At 49.7% G+C, this 7,965-nt stretch overlaps 1 long non-coding RNA gene across 1 annotated transcript; it reads right to left on the bottom strand.

Moving 5' to 3' along the window:
- Positions 1-5,287: 5,287 nt before the first annotated feature.
- LOC137481792 (uncharacterized) lies at positions 5,288-7,494 on the bottom strand. Its single transcript, XR_011003685.1, has 2 exons — positions 6,777-7,494; positions 5,288-6,101 (listed from the first exon to the last, which is right to left on the bottom strand). It is a non-coding gene; the product is annotated as an uncharacterized lncRNA (long non-coding RNA).
- Between the last annotated feature and the right edge of the window lie 471 nt (positions 7,495-7,965).

The raw sequence follows: 7,965 nt of genomic DNA, 5'->3' as shown, positions 1-7,965 counted from the left end.
GGACAACGTGGGAGGAAGGGGGCAGAAAAGAATAATGTGAAGGATACCTTAAATTACTTGGGCTTGAAATTGCAACTAAACTCAGCTTCTCACCTCAAGCCACTGCTGTGGCTGCTGGACACTGAGCTGGCCTGTGCAATTCAGCACAATATTGCTGCACCACCATCCAGTTTTTACCTGGATTTTAAAATGGCAAGGGTTTTGGGATGCATGTGGCAACAATTCAATTCTGCAGGCTCTCTCTACTCAATCATTTCTCTCAGCAGCAGCAAAACCAGAAGCAGGCTAGAAAAAACAAAACACCTGAGCAGGCAAGATGTGGAATTTTTAAGGCTATAGTGTTTCAAACCACCCATCTGGAGGAATGTCCAGCCTTGGATGGGAGATGTTACTCAGAAGGGAAAAGATTTTTTTTGTTTAATTTTGGATCATTTTCTTTGACACAGTTCATAAATGGTTAAAATAGTTTGGAATTTGGCCATTGACATCTTTTGTATACACAGTTTTATGTAAATAGAAAATAAACAGAAATGGGAGGTTGAGTTCGTTTGGGTGCACACTTGGGCCGTTTGTGAAATGAATGTTCACCACTAGAGGACTCTACAGCAATACCTAATTGTCTTTTTTTCCCCCTCCTTTCCCCCCCCCCCCTTTTTTTTTTTTCTTTTCACGTCATCCTTTCTCTGAAGACAAGAAATCTGTTCCAGAAGCCCCAGGTGGTCCAGATTTTGAAACAAGTTCTCAGACAAGGCCACCTTGAAGTCACTGAGCTTCTTGCCCTGTTTAACATGGAGAATAAATAAACCAATTTTCAAGAAAACAGTTCACATGCTATCCTGCAGGGGTGTGCTAGGGACCTCCTGGGATCACCTTTTCATTTCCTGCACTCACCCCTGCCAAAACAAAGGAGTTTGGGCTCATGGAAGTGGACAGCCCAGGGACACAGACTTCAGATCCTAGAAGTGAGTAGGAGGCAGTGACACAGTGCTGGAACTGAGTCACAGCAAGGCTGTCTGTCCTCTCTCTCCTCCTAACACGATGCTGTCAGGACCTTTCCCAGCTGGAGCTGCTTGCTGCTTCCTCTGGAGTCCCTTGGCTCCCCTCAATACCCCCAAGCCAAAGAGGGCAGCCAAAAGGCTCCTTGTGATCCCCGGTCACACTTCCTCTCTGCCTTTCTCATATTCAAGGCATTGCAGAAAACTGGCCATTGATGGATAAATTAGAGTTTTAGAAGCACTTCTGGGCTTTTTCTTTTCCCTCTGAAACCTCTTAGAAGGAAGTCTGTGTCTAAAACACAGACATTTAAACTCCAGACAGCTGGCCAAAATCTGTGTCTTCCTGTGAACACTGGGAAGCTTCACAGTGGGTCAGCAGCAGCCCTGCTTGGAGCCCCATGTGCTGCTACATGAGGATGAGCTGGGACCAGCTCTCCAGCTGTCTTTAGAAAGCTGAGACCTTGTCACATTCGCCATTTGTCATGTCCTTGAGCTTCAGCACTCTCTTCAGCTTCAGTCAGCTGAGTCCAAGGCTTGTGCTGGCAGGATGGCCCTATTTATCTCCATCTCATGGTGTGAGGACATCTTTCCTTCAACCAAGCTGCTGGGTCTCCCAGTCCTACCAGTCCACAGGGCAAAGAACAATAGGAGGATGGCAGCTCTGGCACCTTAGACATTTCATCCTTCACCAGAGGAAGGTAATGCTGGAGAATGGCTCCTTGGAATACCTCTAAGGAAAATGGGGACACCCATGCATCCACCTGCATTGCACAGGAAGACCTGACTCATGCAGCTCACTGCTAAGAGCTTGGTTTGTGCCATCTCCAGGACAGAGCAGCACCTCTGCACTTGGCCTACCCTGATATCTGTGACTACGGAAATCTGCAATGGGTGCCTTTCTCCAAAACCTGCTGCCAGTGCCTTCCCCACCCCACACCACGGACATGCAGTGCTTGGGAGCAAGCCAGCTGCAGGTCAGCTCGTACAAGGGCACAGTCACCACTTGCACCACTGGAGAAGTGGAAATAAATCTCCTGTCAGTGAGCTACAGGCAGTCAGCAAATCTCCAAGGTTTCTCTCAAAGAGACATCATGGGGGTCATGATGTTTAATGGGATACAGAGCACACTCACAGCAAATGGGAGGCTATTTAGAGCCAGAAAGCCAAGCCTGGGGATAAAAACTCTGGTGGGGGTGAGTGGGGCAGAGGAATCCCTGAAATGAGTGATCAGGGTCTACAGCTTCATCATCTGCAGCTATGTCCTTAGTCAGGAGAACCATTTTCACTTCTAGTTGCCCAAAAGTTTGTGCCAGGTCAGGACTGACATCCCTTTGAAGCAAAATGATGCTGAAGGCAAAAGTGGTTTAGGATACTCTTATGTTTCTCTTCACCACTCTGGAGTTGCTGAAGGTTGCCTCAGTGCCAAGAAAACTCTTCATCTTACTGCATCTCTAAGTCACTTGTTCCAAAATTCCTTTAATCTCCAGTGATTTTTTGGCAATGTTTGGAGAGCATTGTTTGGAATCAGCAGTGATCCCTGTTAATTAACATTGTTTAGGTGTATGGGATATGGGTGTTGTTTAACCCATGTGGAATCTTTCCAGAGCTATTGGAAGTAGGGCATGCAACCAGTAAAACAGGGGTTCCTGTTGGCATTGCCTGTGAGGTGCACATTGTCCCAGGCACCTGGGGGGGAACATGGAGTGCCCAGGTACACAGAGCAGCCCCAGGCACTAAGCTAGGACAAGGAATCATGGACTAGCTTGGGTTGGAAGAGACCTTTAAAAATCACCCAGTCCAGCACACCCTGCCATGAGCAGGGACATCTTCCACTAGACCAGGCTGGTCAGATGAGCTGCTTTGAACCAGGCAGGGGAGAAAGAGGACATTAAAACAAGGTGGGGGCTTGAAAGCAAAGCCTCAGCACAATGGGGATCTCTGCAGTGCTGGCACAATTGGCAGCTGGGGCCAAGTCTCTTGGTGAAACGCTTGGCAGTCTCGTTTTGCAAACAGCTCTGCTGGCTCCAGATTGAGGGGGTGCTTTGATACTTCAAAGAGAAGAGGCTGAAACAAGGACACAGAGCTCTGCCTGGCTGCCTGCTCCTCTGGAGGAAGCTGGCAGGGCTGAGGGAGGGAAGGAGGGACAACGTCCTTACATGCACAGGCACTGCACATCATGGGACTCCTTTTGTGCTTGAACACCCAGTTGGAATGAACTGGGGGACATTTTCCACCATCCTCTTTACTTCATGATTCTGTAGAGGGATCAGTTATCCTGTTTTTGATCTTTCTAATTCTTTTATCCCCATTTGCAGTACCTGCTATAAGATCTCAGCTACCCTTTAATCTTGCCACACCTCAGCGAGTCAGAGAGCTGCCAGATCTGATTCCAGTGTTGGGCTGGAATGATTTGCTTTGAAACTGAAAACAAAATCACTGACCAATTGCAAATGAAATAAAACAAGTCTTTGACAACTACATTTTTAGTTTGAGTGGCTTGGATGGATTTCAGCACAGAGAAAGTCTCTGGGATACCCTATCACATTATGTGCCAAATTTGGACTTGGTCCAGTGAGGATTTTTGATGATTTTGTAACTTCTTCCCTGTATTTTTCAGGATCATGTATACATGGCCATTGTCCTGGGGATGGGACACGGTTCCCTCTGAATGCCTAATTAAGCTCCGATTAGCATTTCTTCTAGGAGCAGATGCAGCTTTTCCAGCCCAGCAAACAATGCCATCTGTTGTTCCCCGGCTGGAAGTTCCATCCCAAAGTGTGCTCTGCTTCTATATTTAATTGTGAAGTTTCCTGTTGCCAAAAAAGTGAGGTTGTTTAAATTTGGCATCAGGAGGAAAAGGCAGAGAGGGAGGGAGATTGGATTTATATTGTTACTGCAGGGAATGCTAAATTGGTTTAGTCTGACTGGCAGCTCTGCAGCTTGCCCTCCTGTGCAGTACAAGCCAAAGGGTGAAACCTTCCATCAAGACTCCCACAGACACTCTGTACCCTCTCCTTGATGTCAGGGCTGCCTCTGCAGGGAGTCTTCAGCAGCTTTTTCTGCCTTTGCTACTGCCAGTTCCCTGGAGAGCTGAATTCGGGGTGACAGCAAGGTCCTCAGGCACTGGCATTCAGTATTGTGCTGTGACCTTCTCTAGAGACTTTTGGCACTCACAGAGAGGAAAGTGTTTGCAACCAACCTTGTCTCGTTCCTGGCCCTGGGGAAATGCTGAATTTGCATGGCCTTGACCAACTTGCCATGACTGCCAATGAGGAAGCCAACTGGAGAACTGATTTTTGGGCATCTGTCAACTGGCTTCTGGCTGGAGACCCACTAAACTAATTTCACACAGACCACTTAGCAGCCATTAGCTGGTTGTGGCATGACCTGTGATGGACTGGAAACAGTGACCTAGAGGAAAAAACATTAATTTTATTATTTAACCCATTGGAGAGCAGGATGTTGTAGGATGGGAATGTTCAGGGAAAAACAGAAATAGATGCAAGGAAGTCAACGTGGTTTGCGGGCCAGATTTTATCCCTCCTGCTTCGATGAACATCACCTACTTAGTCAGCTACATCAGGAGATCCAGCTCTATGATATAAATGGGTAAGGCCAGCTAGTGAATTCTGCCTAGAGTAAATCTTTTGACTCTCCATTTTTGGGAACCAGGCAATTAGTGCTGATTTCTATAACAAACAGAATAGTTTTCTGTAGTCAAATCAAATGTTTAACTTTGCAAATGTTTACATTTTCCCTCATAATGAATGTTATACTAAACAAATATAGCCAAAGGGCTAAATGCTATTATTTAAAACTTTGGGTTTGGGTTTTTTTTTCCCCAAATTAAAAAAAAAAAAAAAAAAAACAAAAAAAAAAAAAAAACAAAAAAAAAAAAAAAAAAAAAAAAACAAAAAAACAACACCTCTGATGGTCTTGATGAAGGAAGGGATCTCAGTCAGCAGTTTTCAAACTTAGTCTCAAAATGCCAACAAGTTGTAGAATCCTGTTTCCCCAGCTGGCTGACATCAACTATGCATCACTTACATCAAACCATAGGCCAATGCAGGGCATGATTTGTTTAATAATGCAAGACAGTTTCCCCTACACAGTGAAATCATAACCACAGCACTAGTCCCTCAAAAACCCTCAGGGATGCTTAAGGCCAGTACCATATGTAAGGAGCTGGTATTAACATTCATCATAAATTAAGCTTCTTTCCCCTACATACGCCCCATTCTTAAATCCTCTTTAAGAAGAGATTTAAAAACATTTTAAAATGTCTGCCAGGGTTTTTCTCCTTTTCTGCTAAGCATTCCTATTGTGCTGCCCCTGCCTTCTCAGATGTCTGGCTCTGCATCTCCTTCACAGCGAGGAGCAGGTTGCCAGTCTGTGTGTCTGGTGTGCCCATCACTGCCATATCTTGCCTTCTGCTGCTGCCTTGGAACAAAAGCTTAGATTAGGATATTTATCGTAATCTCATCAGCCTGAGCATCTTAACACCAGATGTGTGCACTGCTACAGCACAGGATGTTTCCTGCAGAGTTTCCTGAGTCTGCCCTCTGTTGAACTCTGCCCCAGACAGAGTAGTGAGAGCACCAGCTCAGAAGCTGGTGAGTGGAGATTAGTGATAGACATCATGGTTTTGAAGTGTCTTTTCAGGGAGAGCTTTGCAGGGAGCTCTCCTGAGCTCTGTGTGCCCCCAGGACAGGCAGCTGCCAGAATTCTGCCTGCCAGGTTGCAGACCACAGTCTGAGTTCACACACAGCTTGCTCGGACAGCATTTGGCTTTTGCAGTAACACTCTGAAAGTGCTTTGGAATTAAGAAATGTGACCTTGCTTTTCTCCCCAGCTGCTTCATACTCAGGAACAGCTGGGTGGAACACAGCAGGAATAGGGAAAATCAATTTTGTCTTTTATGTTTTTGTTGTTTTACAGATGTATTCAGGATGCCACCACACCCGCCTATTGCACAAATCCCTGTTGTCTTCATGAGCAGCTCATTAAAGTCATTAGCAGGCTCACAGACAGTTTTCAGCCTCCTCAAGAGTACCTGGGCTTGTGGCTGGGAAGGCAGCAGCACCCTAAGAGTTAAACTGCAATGACCTGGAACAACACAGATCAAAAAAAAACCCCAGGAATTCGATACAGTTCAACATCTTCAGTGTACTTTGTTATTTACCATGCACGGCCTGTGCCAGCTGTAGCTGACCTTCTGTCTCAAGCTGTGAAGAAAGGACTGTATTTTGTACTTATGGGAACTTCTGTTTCAATACATCCCCATAGCAGCAACCTTCCAACCTCCTCCCATGCCCACACCGTGTAAAACTGGTAATGCAGGCAGCACTTCAATGGAGTCACCACTGCTTGTCACCGGGAGAAGCAGTGGTAGTAGCTTCAGTGGGCAAACTGGGGAGATTTCCTATGCTGGGTTGGAAGGAGCCGCCCTCAAACAGCGCATCCCTGAGCGTATGGGAGCTTCAGCACACTTTGGATATTCCCATCCAGCCATTATCTGGGGAGATACACTTAACAGAGCTGTTAGTTTTTCACTTGTCTCTTATTACTGAACATTTGTGAGTGTGTATAGGGAGTAGAGCCCTGGAGAAATGGGGTCGTGGGAGAAGATAGTGAACAGCTCTTCCCTGCCTCCTCTGTGCATTAAAAATTTGTGAAACCAAAGAAAGCTTCCAGCTTTTTTTTTTTTTTTTTTTTTTTTTTTTTTTTTTTTTCTGGTAGATGAAGCATTCCACAAACCCCAGGGAAGGCACGGCCATTCACAGTGAAATTATTCCACAGGGCAGGTCCGCAGTTACCTGCTGTGCCTGGGGTTGGAAAACACGGGTGGGATCAGAAGCATTGCTTCTTCCAGCTGCTCTGTGTTATGCGAAAATGTTACTGCTTTGAAAAATGTTATTGTTTCTAAACGAGCGGGGTTTTTTCCAGCTTCAGCCCACACTGTTGCTGAAGGCAGAGCTGCCAGGTCCCCTCCTGCTCCTTCCAGATGACGGCACCGACCCGCGGGTGGTCCCCTCGCAGGGGCACGGCCCTGGCCGGTCTCCGTCCGATCCCAGGCTCCCCGCAGCTCCCTGCCGGCAGCGGGCCCCGCGGGTGGGCCTGCTGACCTTCACATCCCCCACGCACCGAAATTCTGCTGAGCCCGGCCATTTCACAGATCTGCCTGGATTTTAGCCGGCTTTTGCTGACTTTCCCTGTGCCGCCACAGGCGCGGGCGTGCGGTGGTGAGTGAGTGACGCGCAGGGACATCACTGCGCGGGGCGCGCATCCTCCGGGACGCGCGGGGGCCGGGCCGGACCCTGCGGCGCGCTGACTGCGGGGGCAAAAGCTGGGGCAGAGGGGGACGGGTTCGTGCCAGGGCTGGCTCCACAGGGAGCCGAGGCGCAGCGCGGGCCGTTCCCCCGGGGAGCCCGGCAGCAAGCGGCGCGGAGCCCGGGCGGCGCGGCCGCAGCTCGGCAAGGCCGGCCCGGCGGAAGGCGTCCCTCAGCGCCGGGGAGCGACAGCCCGGCTCGCTCCGCCCACAAACCGTCCTCCCGCCCTCCTATTGGTCGCTCTCCGCGAAGGGGGCGTGGCGAAATAAGACGTCACGTGAGCTGCGCTCGCTGACTGGCGGGCGCGGCGGCGGGCGGCCCCGCCCCCGCGGTCCCACGCGCGGCCGGGCCCGCCCGGCGGGTACATTGTGCGCGGGGCCGCGCCGGGCCCGCTCCGCGCCCCAGCCCTGCCGCGCCGATCCCTGCGTCCCTGCCGCGCCGATCCCTGCGTCCCGGCAGCGCCGATCCCTGCGTCCCTGCCGCGCCGATCCCTGCGTCCCGGCAGCGCCGATCCCTGCGTCCCGGCAGCGCCGATCCCTGCGTCCCTGCCGCGCCGATCCCTGCGTCCCTGCCGCGCCGATCCCTGCGTCCCTGCCGCGCCGATCCCTGCGTCCCTGCCGCGCCGATCCCTGCGTCCCGGC

The sequence above is a fragment of the Anomalospiza imberbis genome, chromosome 13, assembly GCF_031753505.1.
Source record: "Anomalospiza imberbis isolate Cuckoo-Finch-1a 21T00152 chromosome 13, ASM3175350v1, whole genome shotgun sequence".
Lineage (NCBI taxonomy): Eukaryota > Metazoa > Chordata > Aves > Passeriformes > Viduidae > Anomalospiza > Anomalospiza imberbis.
The sequence above is the reverse complement of the archived record's forward strand: the minus strand, read 5'-3'. Positions and strand labels throughout refer to the sequence as shown.